The sequence below is a fragment of the Poecilia reticulata genome, chromosome 12 (genome assembly GCF_904066995.2).
Source record: "Poecilia reticulata chromosome 12, P_reticulata-male-v2, whole genome shotgun sequence".
In the NCBI taxonomy this organism is placed as follows: Eukaryota; Metazoa; Chordata; class Actinopteri; order Cyprinodontiformes; family Poeciliidae; genus Poecilia; species Poecilia reticulata.
In genome coordinates, this window is record NC_088841.1 from 20,217,865 (window position 1) to 20,236,045 (window position 18,181).

The 18,181-nt window shown below is 38.0% G+C and overlaps 1 long non-coding RNA gene across 1 annotated transcript in view; it reads left to right on the top strand.

Annotated features, from left to right (window-relative positions):
• Positions 1-10,995, top strand: part of LOC103473544 (uncharacterized) — a 57,270-nt gene extending 46,275 nt beyond the window's left edge. Inside the window, exon 4 of the long non-coding RNA XR_535039.2 lies at positions 10,781-10,995. This is a non-coding gene — a long non-coding RNA (uncharacterized LOC103473544). The remainder of the gene's footprint in view (positions 1-10,780) is intronic.
• Positions 10,996-18,181: the final 7,186 nt, after the last annotated feature.

Sequence of the window (18,181 nt, forward strand, 5' to 3'; positions counted from 1 at the left end):
AAGGGACTCCAGTGAGAAACAAAGTGACATATGAAGACCATTACACAGTTTGGCTGCTGTGAATGTCGTTGCTTAAATGAGGCAACATGGTGAAAATGAATTTGGTTTCCTAAATTTCACTGTTATTGCTTTGTGCTCTAGTCACAGTTTCCAAGAAACTAAGTATCCTCCTGGCGAGGTGTGTCTGAGTTTGTGAGCATGTGTGAGCTCAGGTGTTTATGTATACCACCCATCCCCATCCCCTGCTTTGATGTTTGTGTTCTTCTTGGGTTTTGTGTGAGAGTGTGTGTTGTTCTCTGCACATTAGCGGTAATTATAGTCAGTAATAACCCTAACGAGAAGAGAGGGACATGCTGTGTTCAGAGCAGCAATTACAAGTTAATCAGCTACCATGTTGTTGGGAGTAATTAGGCAATGTTGTGAAGAGGATTTAAATTTCAGATATTTACTGCTGCAGTGTCAGAGAGGTTATGGTTGGAGAAATCTCAAAGCTAAGTGCAGGAATTGCAGTTGTTAGTCATGACATAAATAAATTTGCTTTTTTTAATTGTATATTTTATTTTGAACATTTTCTTTTAATTAATTGATAAAGTTGAGCTAAAGGGCTTAAACCAGTAGTCTCTGAAATTGGAAACCTTTCTGTGCAGCCACATTCAGGACTGGTATCTAAGAATACGTTGGAATTTCTTGATTAAAGTAAAAAAGCATTTTTTTTCTACAAGTAGGATATTTGTCAGCAACAGACAGAGCCTCACAAATCAGGGCAAGGGAATCTTAATCTTTCTATCACAGTTTGTTTCACATCTCCAAAATGCAGCTGTGAATATTTTGAGCATAAAATATCACTTCTCTTAAGCGATGCAACTGTGCTGTATTCTGCTCCGTCAAGTTAGCTAGCTGTTAATGTGCCTTGATAGTGATTGCACGTGTGAGGCCTCTAATTGTTGAAGTAAGCTGCGATTCAGCTCTATGCCAAATGCCATTTAGGTTGAAGTGCTAATAGCGAGGGTGTGACACCGATGCACACACCTTAATTGTATTTTGTGTTTAATGAGACCGAGGGGGTAAGATGGAGGAGGAGGGGAAGTGGGAAAGGGAAAAGAAATAAGCATAAAGACGGTCCGAAAGACAGACGAGGATCAGGCAATGACCTGTGTGATGCAGAGAAACTGTTCTGACAGCTCATTGCCCAGTTCTGTCAACCCTGTGCTGTCTGAGCGTGTGTGTGTGTGCGCGCGCAACTGTCTGTGTTTGAGAACACATACTTAATGTGGAGATGAACATGTTCAGAAAATACATGATTAGTTAATGACACACTTGGAAATAACATTTTTTTACTGCATTTACAGGCCGTTTTTCATTTTAATATGTATAAAAATTTTATATTAAATAGATATAAAGTTTAGAAGCCCATGTTAAAAACGCAGACTTTCTTTGTTCAAAGAAATATCGAGTTTAATTAGACTCATTAGACTCAGGAGGCTTGAAATGAAGTGAAAATATGCTTCAACAAAATGAGTCCAAGGTGATGCAGCCAGGTCAATTTTATTTAATTATTTGTTTTATTTATTTATTTTTTTTCATTTGACAGATTTTTTTTTTTTTTTTTGTAGAACTTCACAGGATAATTACCACATTATGTTTGGGAAGGTATTAAAATGATTTATAATTTTAAAAAAATTTACATCACAAAACCCTGGTATTTATCATAGCATTAATATAGTTGTTTATGTTCAGAAAAATATCTGGAAAAATAAGGTTAGTTTCCTTTTTTTAACACAGAAATAAAACGCACAATGCTGAAGTCCAGACCAAGATAACACATTTTTCAATCTTGCAAAAGCAGTGAAACAACAATATTTCTTAGTTGTCGCCTGATGAATGTTTTTGTGTTCAACTCTATAATGACTAAAATTATGTTTTTGTTTTTTCTGTACATTTTTTACATTCATCCTGTTACTGTATGTTCATTCAAACATAACAGGATGAAAAAAGTGTGTTTGATTTGATGGCAAAGTGTTGAGATGACCTACTAGTTACTGTATATGTGATGGGAGCAGAGACACAGGACCAGATGTTGATAGCTGGGTTGTTTAGGCAGGGAAGAGGAGAGAAGGTTGAAGGCAGGAAAAGGGAGAAATCAATATGACTTTTGATTGCAGGATGATGGAGGACTGAAAAGAGCTATCATTGAATATGAAAACCTTTTGAAATATAAATATTTTTACAATATTTTTAAATGAAGTAACAGTGTGGAGAACTTGATGACAGTTGTTGGCAAGTACTGCTCCCATCTTGGATGCTGTCATGCTCTGTTAAAAACAAGAAAGTGAACCATGATATGGACAGAACTTCCAAATAAATAACCGTGCAACTGAAACTAGATAGGTTTTCATTGATTTACTCTAGCACACTAATCTGATTTTATTTCCTCTACATTAAATTCATAAAAATGTAGCTGCGTTTTTAGTAATTGCAACAACAAACATCATCTTATCTAATGCACATTTATAAGAACTGAATAAAAATCAAATACCTGCAACATGAATACGTGGGGATTATCTTGCAGTCCCTTCATTTTCTTCATTAAAGAACTTATAGGTTGATTATTAGAATGTTTTGACAGCATGGACCCTAATCGTCTACTCATTACTCAGGATTTTTTATTTATTTAGATAGTCGTTGTATGTGCTTTTGTAAAAGAAACAACTGCTACAAAAACATTAAAAAAAGAAAATGAGTAGGAATATTGTCTAATCAAAGCTCCTCACAAAATAATCATGCATTTAAAATAATTATATTTATTCCATTATAGTTAGCAATGATTTATAAAGTATCCTATAAATATGCATTTATTAGGCAAAAATGATTGAGGTTGCTTAATGACACTATGATGTTCAGCACCTGTTGGTATTTTTATTAGAGTTAGAAAAAGTGTTAAAATAACAATAAAAATGTCAGAAAGATAAATGGCAAACAAGAACATTGGAATAATTAGCTATAAAGACTAAAGAAATTAATCAAATAACACTTGTACAAAATTCATCAAAACTAATTAAAACACTGGTTCTAAATAATTTAAATCACTGCTTTACCTTTCTCTGTTCCTTAGGCAGGGTGCTCCAAAATAGTTTATCTTTAAAAATATAAATAAATAAAAATAACAATTATGTTTTGCCCTGGGACAACAACTAATAAAAAGATAGCGGTAATTTTGCTCATGCTGTGTAAGAACATTGGAGGACGCTGTTCAAGTCTGGGCCTCCTCTCTGACACTGACGTAAGGCAAACTGCAAAGTCTGATTGTAAACATTATTGAAACGCTGATGGTGCCATTCATGTTGGTAATTAATTACCCTGATTGATTCTGACTGCAGCTTGTTTTTGAGTGGCATTTCATCATGATGTTTTTTACTTAACACACTCACTTTGCTCTAATCAGGCAACAATTAAAACAGCCATTTGCATCAAGGCAGATGTGAAAACAGACAGGTGCAGGGGTTACTGTGGACGTGGAAAAAAAAATCTATGCTAAATTTGTGTGTGTGTTATTTGTGGTTGTATGCTGGTAAAGTGTGCAAGTTGCAAAAAACGCAACAAAGGAACCGACCACAGCGACCTGGATAAGTAATCATTCCCCTTGAAGCTTTTCACATTCTTATGCTACAGCTGTAACTTTGAGTGATCACATCTTCTGTGACCACTCAACTCAAATCAAATATAAAATCTGAAGGTGTGAAATGCATGTTTAGCTTCTCAGAGTCAACACATGATAACACCATCTTTTGGGGAATTTTTCTATCAGCTTCACTGATCTTGAGACTGATTTTTATTCCCATTTCTGTTTGCAAAACTGTCAGATTGGATTGAGAGCATCTCTGATCAGTACTTTTCAAGTCTTTCCCCCGACCTACATAAGGCCTGGACTTTGACTGGACCACTCAAACCCATGAATTGGCTCTTGATCTAAACCACTCCACAATACTTTTCTCTTGTTTCTTCTGATCCGACCACCTTTTTACATGCTGCATCCACAATGACTTTTTTTGGTCCTACCATGACACAAATTTGTCTTGTAAATGGATTTTACCACCTAATCTTTGTAGCTTTTTCATAACCATGGTCCTCTGTATATCTTCTGTGATTAATACTCTTCTTGCTCTGCTTGTCATTTTAGGTGGACAGGAATGTCTTGGTAGGTTTGCAACATACTTTCAGACTTTTTTCATTTACAGATGATGGATTGAACAGCCGGCAATCATTTTACTTCCACTTTACAATTATGAGCTACTATGTGTCGTATCACTTTAAAAGTCTTATTAAATACAGTGAAGTTTGTGGTTGTAACATGACTAAATGTGTAAAAGTTAAAAGGGTACAAATACTTTTCCGAGGTACTGTAAGTTTATACTCTTTGTGCTGCCTTGCTGATTTATGGGAACTGTGACTGTCAGTTCCATGACCCTGCGACGGTACTTCATGTCCGACCCGTGTGTGTGATATCCCCACACACACAGGGGCCCAGCCATCACTCGTCAGAATATGAGTTGCCACGCCAAAGCGGGTGGTGCAGTGGCGGAGTGAGGGGGTCCACAGGCTGTCCTTGGGGCTGATTGGCTGAGAGTTGTCAAACAATCACAATGGTGGTGAGCAGGGGGCCTCTCTCCCCCGTAAAATCAATTTCAATCAACGTGGAGACGCAATATTATCAAATGTCAAGTCCACCGCGGCCCTCAGCCCTATGCTGTGGCAAAAAATTATTCCTGACAGCCACTTGGCGACTTAATTAAGTGCAACAAAAAGGGGACAAGAGGAGAAAAGGAGAGGAGGCGGCGGTGAAAGAGACTGAAGGGGGGGGGGAAGGCTGGGAGAGAGGAGGTGGAGAGAAGCGGGGTTGGAGGGATTACGAGTAAAAATATCTCAATTGGTCAGTTGGTGTTTTTGTCTGGTTGACTGATCATATTGACATGGCCTCAGAATGATAGCCTCACTGGGGAGCGGTCAGGCTGGAAGGAGGGAGCAATGAGATGGAATAAAAAGAAAGAGGAAGTTAAGCTTGGGCCAAATGAGGATAAGAAAAAGAAAAAAGACATAAGGTAGAAGGACCTGAATAAAACCATATATTCACAATTTTTTTTTTCCCAAGTCGAGTCTCAAATGACTGAAATAAACATTCTCTTATCTGAAGCATGCCACCTAATGTGTGGATTACATTGTATTGCTCTAGGTAATGAATTTAAATTATGTTCTATTCTTTGGCCTAATTAGTACAGAAATATTTAATACATCTAAAAAAATAATTGATTTTAAGGGCTCTTACTGGTTTTTAAAACCCTTAATGATTACACTTCATCCTGTGTATTAGGTTTCCTTTCATCTAAAAGGCTCTCTGGACCCCGGAGGCCTTCTGTAGGGGTCTTCTGTTGATACCTGAAATGAGAATTAAAACTCACTGGGAGGCATCCCTTTCTTATAACCCTCATTGGTGGAACAGCTTTTCTGAAGGCCTGAGGGCAGGTTGGATTAAAAATAATAATAAAATAAAATAAGGCATTTCTGTTTAGCTTAGTTACTTCTAAGAATATTTTGTTTCTTTTAGGTTTATTTAATTCTAGAGCATGTTGTTACACATCTTTGTTTTAAACACGCTCTTCAAATGAAATTATGAAGTATTTTGAAAAATTAATAAGGTGTAATATTTACTCAATCAGAAATATAACTGTGCTTACAGAAAAATTGTAGAACTGGTTTGACACCTGTTGATGTCAAATTCCTGAGTGAATCGAGATCTTTTAAGAGGTGCTTGCATTTATTAAGAATTTAGTTTTTATTTACATTAATAACTAATCATCCCTGCGATCAGGGATGATTAGTTAGATGATAGTTAGAAAAGCTGGAAGTGTCTTTGTTCCTTAGCTAGCTGACTTCATACAAAGTTTTTTTATGGATTTGAATTAGTAGTCATCCACTTCAGAGTTCATTTTCAGAGACAACAGTGTTGTCATCAACACGATCAGACTGAATCATTTTTGCCTACAGTCCATCAGCTTAGACTTGGAGCATAAGAACTAGGTACTCAACTTAGACTTTTCCTCCTAATAATTGTGGACATCCATTGAGTCACCATTCACCATCTTTTATAAAAATGGTCTGGAAGAAGAATTTCCTGGTGAGGGAAAGATATTGTGGGGGAAAGGGCAAAACTGTAGATCCCTAGAATGCAGCGGTAGATGGATGGACAAAATATGAATCAAGGAATACAGGAAGATGAGAAGGGATAAGTGGTAATTCAACAAGGATCTGCCTTCAAACTAACACACACAAGTGTACACTTTCCCATCCAATGGCTAGCTCTTTTCATACTGAAATAATTCCTTGGGAAATAAATCACATTTCGATTGGCTGGTAATTGCTGAGGATCGATCAACACGTTCTGCTTGACTCACCCTGGGATTTTCCTGCTTTTGTCCACAGCTCGGGCGCGCATACACACACATATGCACACGCACATGCTGTCAATTGGGACCTTGAACCTCAAGGGATAACTGATGCCTGATTGAGTGAATCAGTAAACATGAGCTGCTGATTGTTCCTATGCAGATTAATATGAGGCAGTTAATTGAAATGAGGAAAGTGAAGGTGGACTCGGAGAATGAGAGAACAGAAACAAGTAAATGCGCCAGACTTGTATGCTGGATAAAGTCATAAAAACAAAAAACTAAAGATCAGCCAAAGTATAAATACCACAACTTTTATCGTATCATAACCACTGTTATTTCCCCTGTGAACATTTCACCTTTTTAAAATTGCTAGGAAATTGTGCTCAGCCTGCTGCAAAAAAACGCTTGTCTGATTCATGAATGAGTAATTTTGATCAATTCTGCAATCAGTCAGCGGTTATAGGTCCATCTCCCTCATGTTAAAGTATGATTTATAAATGGCTAGAGGTCATTATGACACAATGGATGTTTTACCATGGTAAATGAGAATGGCCTTTCTACTCATGTCCTCGGTATGACAGCGACAAGCAGGTTGTCAATACAGAAATGACCCTGCTGGAGGGCGGAAAAGCCACATACACACAACTTCTGCACAAAATGCCCACCGTAACATACAGCTGCATGTTTGAACAGATTTAATATAATCTCTTGAAGGATTATACCCAAACAAATGCATGCAACCACATAGAAAATCCCTGTACAACACATTTAGAATGCGCCGTTCGTGAGCGCAACCGCCTGGGTGCTTATTTCAAACATGCACATGCAACTATAATAATACTATATACTCACACACAGGCGATGGATCAGTCGATAAACTCATTGATCACTTTCTGATTTACAGAAGCAGCAGGCACAGTGGCATGGATTTTTAGCTTCCATGAAGCACATGCAGAATTTATTCACCTTTTATAGGCAAATCGATGAGATTCTGTGGCTGTAGAACAAATTTCTCTCTGAGCATAAAAAAAACAGAAGGTTTTTATTCAAGCATATTTTAAATTTCCACTGAGGCTGCAGCAGAGTTATAACAGATACATCAGAGATTTACATAATATATTTTTAATTGAAGAAACATTCAACCTCACTTATATTAGCAAAAGTTATTCTGTAATGTTTTCTATCTGTGCACCATATTTATGTTGATCAGTTTTAAAAAATATGTTGGAGAAATGTATTTTAAGTACAGTACTTTCGATGGTCATTTCATAAATACCAGAAACCCAAGACCCTTAAAGTAAACGTGGAGCTGTAGCTTCAGTCAGAGTGACTCATTAAAAGTGTTCGATGAAGCAGAGTTCAGGACTTTCTAGTTTTTGCACAATAAATAAAAGAATCATCTTTTTCTGAAAGCATATATACTTTATAGAGTTCGGCTCACACATTTAATCAAAGTTTGGTGGGGTAAAGCACACTGGCTATAAAAGATGAAATTTTTATACTTTTTCTATTGTTAATTTGAAATACACACTAATGAAACACAAATTGAAGTGCCTATTTCAGAAAATGTATGATTAATCAATATGGTCTTGTTTAGTAATTTACAACTTTACTGCATTGTGCAGAAAGACTGTCCCATATATTGATTTTATATTTGGTCTGTTTCATTGGAAGTTTAAATGAAACATCAATACAAAGTAGAAAGTAATTGAGAAGTGGAAGGAAAATGTTGCATGATTTTTACAAAAATATCAGAAAAATCTGACGTGCATTGTTGTTCAATCCTCTTCAACCTGGCACACTTATACACTTATAGCCACATAACCTTAAATATTTTTTTCATCTTAATTTTCTATTCAACTTGATCCTGGAGTGGCCTGGATTGTCTCTTGGTCTTCTGATGCTCTTTGTTCATTGATTCTCCTTCCAACAGAAATGGTATTGGTATTTATACCAAAGTTAGGTGACTTCTCATGGCAGATTGTGGCAATGGAATTTATTTAGGGTCGTTAGATTAAAAGGCTCTGATTAATAATGTATGCCACACTAAACACCAGGTATTAATTTGTTTGTGCACCACATTGCACATGGTGTAATGTGGCAAATGGGGGACTAAAAGTTCAATGGGTATGAATACATTTGGAAGGCCTTGTCTTTCTCTGAAATGGTATGTGTTCTGATCAAGTCCATCGGACCTGATCAACAACATGATTAGATTTTTTGGGAAAAAAACAAAAACAAAAAAACAACATAAGAGGCTCATTTTTGGAGGTTTGTTTCAAATCCACACAAGAACGCGCATACACTCACAGACCTTAGGGTGCTTTGTTTAAATAAGCGTACCTGGGCCCCTGTAGGGGTTCAGCACATCCATCCATCTAGCCCTGCCTTGGGTCATCATACACACACAGAGGCAGAATTTAACTTCTTTTGTTTTCTGTGTTCTTCTCAGACTATCTCACACACACACACACACATCTCTGTTCAAGCCTGCAGCCATCATTTAGTGGTTTGTGTTCAGAAAGTGTTTTGGATGTGTAACACTAGAGATGACATGGAAAGACACAGGAAGACCGAACACTGTCCTGAGGTCAGCGTGTGTGCGTGCGTGTGTGTGTGTGTATGTGTGTGTCTATGGTGCAGGCCAGCTGCATAGACCTGCAGAGTGCAGGTTGTAATCTTACCCCGACAAATTTTCTTTATTAGTTGCAGATCAAACCCTGTTGCTTTGGTTTAAGGAATCCCATCCTTGTGTCCCTGCAGATCACCAGAGCATAATATAGATGGGGTGCTGAAGTGAAGAGAATATTTTTTTATTATTTTTCCTTGATTTCTATAATAATAAAAGATTTGGATAATTCTGGGAACATAATACTTAACAGAACCTAAACAGCTAGATCAATTGTAACGAAACCTGCAGAACTTTACTCTCCGATAAACCCCACTGCACCTGCAATCATGCTTTCACTGGTGTTGTCAGCAAAATACATACGGTATCGACATTAGTCTGTTGTATTATTACCATAATTATGTAAAAGGAAAAAAAGTCAGATTTTCTGGATTGAATCAAAAAAGAGAAATAAGACTTTCCAAATCTTTTCAAAATTCATATCGGTTTTAAAAATCTGGCTCGAGGTTATGTCATCTGAATAAATGGAGACGACAGCATAGCAAATTAAATATTTTTTTTTCAGTTACACATTTTTTATGGAAGTTTATGTACACACACACACGCAAATACATACATAGATACTGCCAAAGCAGTGCTGAGTGACTATTTAAAGTTTACTAATTCACATGATTCATATATGTTTACATATTCATCCATAACATACTTGGACATAAATCAACTCATTTTAACCACAACATAAAATAGGTATGTTGTGGTTATAGGGCATTAGCAGTTGTATTTACAATCCTGACCATCACTTAACAGTGCTCACTTTGTTTGTGTGTGAGTGTGTGTGGGTTTTGTGTAGGAAAGCTTTTAGCGTGATGGAAGACTGAGCTATTCCTCTTCTCTAACTGCCAGAGAGACCTCATCTTCTCTCTGATTGTTGTTCTATGGTTTCGGCAAAGAACACACAAACACACACCTCGAGAGTGCATGTCCCTTCTGGTTTGGCCTCTCTCCACACAAAGCTCCACACCCCACCCTCACACTCCTTTTATGTTCTTAAATATTGATAAGTAGCTTTGCAACATTAATATCTTAGATGGCTTACAAGAACACTTAAATAAAATCTCACTTCCCCTCGCTCCTGCCCCCCCCCCCCCCCCCTCTTCTGAAGCCTCTCACTTGTTTTTCATTTGTGTAATGCATTTGTCTGTTTGGGAAGCTGAAGAGGGTGGAGGGGGGGCTGGTTAGGAGAACAAAAGGATTAAAGCAAGCATGTAGATTTGTATAATGAAAGTGGGTACATTATTTTTACACTTCATAAAAATTTGCAGGAAAATGGCAGAATTTTCTTTTTCTTTTGAAAATTAAAGCTTTACATAGTGATGCAGTTAATTACTTGACAAAATCAATCAACGTTGGTAAAAACTTATAAGAAAACCACTTAAAAGTAAAACACAGACCATTTTTTTTGCATTACCTCTCACAGCAAGTGTAGAAGAGAAACCACATTCACCATCCTCTGCTTCCTTAGACTAAAATAAGCATTATTACTCTTCTAAGGATTGTTTAGACCACACACAGTCATTCATCCATCAGTTCCCCCGGGATGAGCTCTGTTGAATATTGTTGTATTCTCTCAAAGATTTGGATCACTATGCACATGAAGCACATTTCAACAGCACTTAGATTACCATCTGTTTTTGTAACTGCTTGTTTTCAGGTTGTTTCGCCCACGCACCCTGTCATTTCATCAGACAGAAACGGGTGGTAGATGGATCGCAATGTGAGGAAGCACAACAACTAAGCAAACATGGCACAAGAAGGAAACCTGCAGAGACAAACCATAATCTAATTTAGCAAGTGCCTGTAATCTAATGTCTTTTAGAGCAGCAGTGTCTTGTTAACGCTTGCTGATAATAAAGAGTTGCAAAAGTAGTCCCCCCCATTTTTTCATGTTTTAACTATAAATAATTTTTTTCTTGTGAAAGATCAACTTAGTTTGTGCAAAATTGAAAATTTATTAAAAAATAAATAAGTCATGCATTTGTATTTAACCTTTTTTACTTTGATACCCTTAAATAATGTACAGTAGAAAGTTACCATGGAAACATCATAAAAGGACAGCATTAGTCCGAGGTGGAGGAGCTGCAGAAATCCTCAGTTTATTTCTGAGAATCTGTCGATAGGACAACATAGTCATCCAGCCCTGCTGAGAAACATGGTGGTGACAGCATCATGCTGTGAGGATGATTTCTTGAAGATGAGGTGAAAATACAGGGGCAGTCTTAAAAAAATGTAATTCTTTAAATCAAAGCATATTCATGTGAAGTCGGCGCCCAGCTCCAAATCAAATTCTAAAAAAATCTGTTGCAGTACGTAAGAAATGTTTCCACATATTTTTTCATCTAATCTGAATGATCCTGTGGCCATTTTGTAACGAACAATAGGGGAAAATGTCAGTCAACAGGTGCACAAATCCGGCAAAGGCATCCTCTAAATAACCTGCAAAATTCTGCAAAACACTGACTCAGCTCTGGTTGCACTGGATTTTACTTAAGGGTATCAGAAGAAAGGGGATTAAAAAGAAATGCATATAACATATTCAATACGGCTACGTGAAAACATTTCACTTTTGTAGAGTTAACGGAATTGTACGTGTATGTGTGTTTTGTGTTTCACGTGTCTTCATAAGATTTAATCATGTTGAGGTCCTCGGAGGGTGATAGAGAGTTTTAAAGGGATTAGAACCGGATTAGGGACCAACCGGGAGAGATTAGCCCCCTGACTCTTCTGTCTGCAGTTAGCAGACCCACAAGATTTGTGCAATCTAAACACACATGCACACACACACACACACACACACACACACACACACACACACACACATGTGAGCATGTTTCTCCTGGCAGGTTTTACATTCAAAATTGTTCTCTGTATTTCGGGAGGAACTAAATACAGAGAAGATTACAAGCAGACTTTGTGGATTTTTATGTTACAAAAACATATACACTCACTTTCCAGTCATCAATCACATTTTCAAACAATTTATAGAACAATTGAGGCTTTTTGTTGCAGCTAAAAAGGGTGATGGGGATATTCATGCCAAACTCTTAGTACTTTTCACACTTGGAAAAACTTTATCTTCAAGAAACTTTACAGCCTTTCAACAAAGTCAAGTCTATCTTGAACAAATGTGTCTAAATAAATTCTCAGAAGTCCTTCTCATTCTGGATTGTATGTTACAATTGCACACATGCACACACAGACAAAGAGACCCTCGTATTTACCCGAGCGCAGCGTCTTCCTTCAACAAGACAAATACATGGTCCAGCGTGTTCACCACTTCTGTGCATGTGCATACTATGTGTGTGTGCGTGCTTGCGTGTGTGTCATGGGCCAGTTTTTCCGGGGGAAGCCAAATGGAGAAGAGTGATAGGCTGACGTACAGTGAAGTTCATCAAAGTCACAACGTGAGGAAGCACTCATTTTTCATTGGCTGAGGGGTCCTGCGCACCTGCAACCTGCAGCGCCGGGCCCACCTGAGAAGGGGAGGTGTGATGAAAGGGGAAGGGGGTGAGAGGGACAGGCGGACTCTGACAGAGGAAGAGGAAGAGTCGCCAGGAGAAACGGCAAGCATGTACTGGTGGTTGGGACAGTTTGAACGACAGCGTTCTCCCTTTTACATTTCACACCCGGGCGCTCCTCGGACCGCCGGGAGGAGGAGGCGGGAGGGGGTGTGTGGAGGAGGTGTGTGTGAGGGGATGTGGGTCGTTTGGCTCAAGGGAGAAAGAAGGAGAGATACATTCTGAAGATGTTATTATTATACGTTTACCTTGTTTTGGTTTCACAGGGGAACTGAGAAAAAAGACTGGAAGTACAAATGCAGAACACATACATGGACAAATATACAGCTGGACTTTATATGGACTTTTATGTTGCAAAAAGATATGAACATGATTGATCATTTCAAAACTTTTTATATGTAACATATATGTACATAGTTTAACAAAAAAAAACAGAAAACAGGGTAACATTTTGATCAAATTACAGCTTCCATGGTGGGAGTCTCGTCATCTTGATGGGACAATATCCAACCAAAAGTTTTCCAAACATATTAGATTGAGTCTTTTTGTCATAACCTTTCTTCATCCCACAGATTGACTTTTTTTGAGAAATTGTATAACATACCTTTAAGTTTAATGAATTGGTTCAAATTATACAGTTTAAAAGGCTAAAAGTTTAGTTATCCTTTCACAAGGCTTGCAAAGTAGTTTGCTGGATATTTTGCCCATTCCTCCTGACAGAAGTTGTGGAAATATCATCATTACTTCCGATGACAATGAACTGATTAATCTAATTACAACAAAAAAAAAAAAACAAAGTTATTTGATTAACACTGAAATTACTTTAGTGGCTAATATTTTATATGCCATGGAATTCCTTTCTGACTCCATTAACTTTACAAATTTAATTTTTTAACTCCTTCACCGTAATACAAATCATTTAAGGAGGTGATGAATTATTTTCTATAGATTTACACAAATTGAATTTTTGTGTATTTTTTTTTATCTTGCACAACAGTTGCAGTGTTATATTATTATTCAAAGGATGTTTTTCCTCCCACCACAAATTAAGGGGATTGACAACCATCACTTCAGTTTGTCTGTGTGTGTTAGCAGTTGACACCTGCAGCACTTTGAGGTCATCATAACCCCGTGATGTCCATCGCACCTGTCAGCACACGTTTGATTGTACACACCTCTCATTGTTGCCCCCGGCACTATAAACCCAGCGTCTTGTCCGCTGTACTACATGCTGTACTGGACCCATCACTCAGCCACGGTCGCACACTTTTACAGAGATACACACACAACGCAGGTAAAGAAACGAACGAATGTTCTCAAAATGACGGGAACAGACTCAAAAACACACGGTCCAGAAGACACACATCACACACAGCGTCCTGCTGCTTTGGTCCAAACATGTGGACTCTCACTCACTCGCTCACTCACAACAGACAGTTTACACTGGAAATGAAGCTAATCCATCACCAGACGGGCACACACTCACGGCAGGCATCGTCTCCTTCACAGCTCACCTACTATGATTTTGACATTTCTGCCTGCTGGACACTGTAGCCGCTGTGATGGATTCATAAATGCACTTGTATACATATTCGGGGATGCATATTAGTCTATTCAGTAGTGGAATGTTCAAGAGATTTTGTTTTCAGTTTTGTAGAATTAATTATTTGTCCCCTCTTGTCCTTAAGTATATCTATAAATGTGTTTTATTCCAATATAGATTGTAACTGTCTTCTGATTGTAACTGATTTTCAGCTTAGAACTGTCCCATGGTTGTCTATTCATCTTTTTTAATTGTAAAATCACTAACATTGGAGCAAGAAAAACCTGAAGTTCTGAGGATGTTTTTCTGTGACATTTTGCTAAGTAGTCTTGGAGTATGTTTTTTCCAGACTTGCCATTCCTCAGGAACTTCCCAAATTCCTGAGGAATTTTCTGCATTTGTGGATAATTGCTTTCAATGCCGTCAAATTGAACCCCAAAGCCTTAAAATTGAATTTCATCTTTTCTGAAGTCACCTCTGACATTAAGATTGGTTTGATCTGAAAATTTGAGCTCGACAGAAAATAAAAAGTTTAAAACAACTCTGCGATTAAACGCATAAATCAAAGTTTGCGAATAATATTTTCCTTTTATTTTTTTCTTTCACTGCTGCATCAGAGCTTCTAGATATGTCTATGAACTGCGCCAGCTTTGTGAAAAGACAGCCATATTTAAATAGTAACTAATTTAAAAAATTACTCCTCAAAACAATACGAAAGCTGAATTCCTTGGAGGATCGAAGGTATGCATGTGTGACAAATGCAGGCCAGCGGCACTGCAGTCCCGTCCAGCAGCTTGCTGAAGGCTACAGCGGCGTTATTTCATAGCTCTCTTGTTACTGGGCTGTAAATTCAGCGGATGGCTCCTGTCTCGAAATATTGATCCACTCCGTCACCTTGAACCTCGGTATTGACACATGGGGCGACGCTGAGCGGGGAAAAGCGGCAATTTACCGACCCTCAATTATGACATTCATAGATGATGTCACAACAGGGGCATGGGGCTTTGAGACTCACTTTCAGTTTGCTGGGGGATTGAATCCATTTGTCTGAGCCTTGTGCACCAAGACACACCCTGACACACACACTCTGAGCAAAGATTCTCCACCCTAAACAGCATTTAATGGCACCCAGTGTGCTTGTGTTAGATTTTTAAGCGTCTCATCTCACACAAAGTATCACATTCACGTGTGTGCATCACCTCTGACAGATTGTCTACTATTTGATGTTTCTTCATTCGCCAGACTGATCGTTCCAAGGACCCTGTCTTTAGCAAAGTACAGTTGATCATAAGTGCAATCAAATCAAACAATCCCTCACTTCTTGAACCAATCCATGAATCAGTCTTGTGGGACAAAAATTAACATGTTAGGAAATAATCGATTTTTACTAAATAACCTTAAGTAATAATAAAATAAATACAGTTCAGTTATACTATACTTTGATAAATTGATAAATTGGCCAGATTATCTACAGCATTTTGACTTGTAATCAGTCGTCCTGCTTCTCTGTGATGTAGCTGTGTTACAGTGAGGCCCGTTTCTCTTAGCCACCCATCAAAGTGGGAAAAACAAGAGAAAAGCCGCTCAAGTAAGAGAAACGTGGGTTGATTTTAACGCATCATAAAATGGCTGCAAGAACATAGCCTCTCATTCATATCTACAGTCTATGCAGTAATTAAAATGACTCAAGTTGAACGGTTTAATTCATTAAAGGGATTTGATTCACTTGAATCTCTGGAGTCAGAGTTGTGTGCTAAACCATTACCCCTAAATCAAACTCACGTTAGTTCAATATAGAGGAGAAGAAGGGGATCTGTGATGATGTGTGCTTGTTCAACCAACACTCGATATTACAGAAAATATGTGGAATGAGCTGAAAAGTGGGCACAAAAGAAGCAGGACTTTTGATTTTCTGATTAAACACCCCTGTCTCTGTATGCTCCAACCTTTGGAAATCCTATAAGAGTAGAATAAGTGCTGCCAAAATAGGAGCACAAAGTTGGTCTAAAGTATTTTTTCCTATTCTCCAGTGTTACTTAATAACGGGGCCAATGGTCGAGTTTTAGCTCCTGGGGCTTTGCTCAAACAAAGAACAGGAATCTGGATGTGGGCTCGCCACCTGGCAGGAAGAGCATCCCAATCTTGTGCCACACAGTTGGGTGATTGACGGGGTGGGAGGATAATCTGGCTTTAAGGACAACAAATTTCACCTCACTGGTGGGTCAGGAGCCAGAGCGGCTGGAATGAGCTTCCTCCAGAGGATGGCTTGAATCAGTCTTAGAGATGAAGGTGAGGAACTCTCTCATGTCTAAGAAGATGAGAAAGCTGCTCAACTGCTTCTTCCCATTGAAAGGGGTCAGTTGAGGTGGTTCAAGCACCCCCCTCCAGAACTTGCTGGAGGGTCTGCATTTGACCATTTCTGTGTGCTCTTTAATACGTTTTAAACTTGCAAAATGTTGGATGTTTTTCTGCATTTTAGTCAATTAGTCAATGTTTTTAAGAAAGAAACTGTGATAGCAAATACTTGCTTTTTATTTCTGCACATATTAAAATTTCAAGCTATTGAGCAGCGTACATTTAAAATGATCAAGCAAAAAATAATCAGATGAACTTTTTTCTTGCTATAATTTTCTAGGGTTAATTTAAAAGAGAACCTTTTCATCAATGTATGACATCCATAATGTTTAAAGCCTGCCACTTATCTCTAGCTTTTCATAGTTTTAAAGAGAGTAAATGGTTCTTTGAGGACATAATTATGACGTCTTATGACCCAACTTTGGGTCTTGACCTCGACATGAAACGCGCTGCTATATTGCATTACAAATGGATTTCAAATTGAACCCATATCAGATGTCACATATCTGATTCAGTAAGTAGTGGCCAGGGGCCACCCAGCCATCGTTAATACTGTATTCACAATCCATTGATGAGATCATGAAAATTTGTGTGTATGTTTTTTTGTGTGTTTACCCTATTAATGTTCACCCCTGCTTGCACTGACACTCATAAATGTGTATAGAGACATGGACAGAAAAAAAGATACTATCCCCCTGGGTCAGACTGCTCTTGAGTGTTGACCGCTGAGGATACGGGTCAGAATAAGAGGGTAAAGAGAGAAAGGGGCTCTTAACAGGCCACACAGATGGGCTACAGTCATACTGACAAAACACACGCGTGCACATGCTGTGGGAGGTCAGGGTTCACCTGGAGAAGCTCTGGTCACTTTCCATTCATCAGTTTTATGACTAATGGTGAAGCAGAAACATTATACAAGATACAAGCTGCTTCTCAAAATGAAAACAGACAAAATGTTTCAGATTTTGTTTGTGAATCTAATATCTAATAATAAGGCTTTACCACTGTTGGTATTAATTTCCTGAAACTGAAATTGCCACTTTATAAAAAATCGTATTCATACAAACTGGAGAGTAGCATATTTCCCATTTATCGCCAGTTTTGTTTATTGAAACCAACGATTGGCAGAGAGAGAGCTTACTCTGAACTTGATTGGATGAAGTTGTGCCATGCCAAGGTTTACTGTGGAAATGACTTGTTTAGCATAATGGGTGGTGTAAGTTAAACACCACACACACCATTTTATATTTCTGACAAAAAAAAATCAGCTTTAGCCCTGTCTGGTTTGTAGAAAACTGCAAACTGAATTTGTTCTTGCCTCTCCACCAAAACGGACTGTTTTGTGGACTAAACAACTAACGGTTCTAATAACAGATACTCCCATCTGAAGGGCTTCATCTCTGTTGCTAATTAATGGGGAGATTATTGGAGGTATAAAATAAGTAGAACTGGTATGGGAATGTTCAAAATGTGCGGGAGAACAACATAATGATTAGACGTGCACTATAAAGCCAGATAGGAGAAAGATTAAGGAAATGGGCCCATAAAAGATTGAGGTTCTATAAAAAGTTAAATCCATTATTATGAATTTTGTTCTTATGGAGGTTTTCTTTAGAATTGCCCAACTTCACATGTCTTA